This window comes from Penaeus monodon, chromosome 15, assembly GCF_015228065.2.
Source record: "Penaeus monodon isolate SGIC_2016 chromosome 15, NSTDA_Pmon_1, whole genome shotgun sequence".
NCBI lineage: Eukaryota > Metazoa > Arthropoda > Malacostraca > Decapoda > Penaeidae > Penaeus > Penaeus monodon.
Genome location: NC_051400.1, coordinates 46,671,336 through 46,671,958, shown reverse-complemented (window position 1 = coordinate 46,671,958; position 623 = coordinate 46,671,336).

The window sequence follows — 623 nt, the reverse complement described above, 5'->3', positions numbered from 1 at the left end:
GGGTTTTGGGACTAAATCTGGGTATCTGCACATAAGACATGTTTTATATTGTTTGGAAATGCTCTTCCTTCCGTGTTGTCTTCTCTCTCCTGTTCCATCCTGTTCCTGTTCCTCCTCATCGTCATTTACCCCTTCCAGAAAAAAATTGTGAGGAGAATCTTTTTTTAAATGTATATGCCTTTAAACCAAAATGGCCAGTTTTTCCTATTGTGATAGTCGTTTCCCTTGTTGTTACCATTCTTTGTTGTTATTGTAAATGTTACCAAGTTTTATGCCAAATGCAAGTTTAGTCTGTAATTAAAGTGCTCTTAAAACTCTTGAAGGTGCTATTAATTTTTTTTTAAGTATCTTAGCATTTTAGCCAGTACTAGAAGAAAATATTACTTTTAAGTGTTGTGATTGGTTTTATTTAATTTTCATTTTATTCTCCATTTTGGATGGCTCGTAATAAGTAATTTTTATATTTAGTTACATTTGATGATGCCTTTTACAAGTATGTTATTTTATGCACATTTCTGTTGCTTTCTATAAAAAAGGAAAAATCTCCAGTATTTGTAGATGTAACCTTATCATAATGAGTACTCTTGTTTATTTTGTTATTTTTTGTTCACATTTTCATTTTA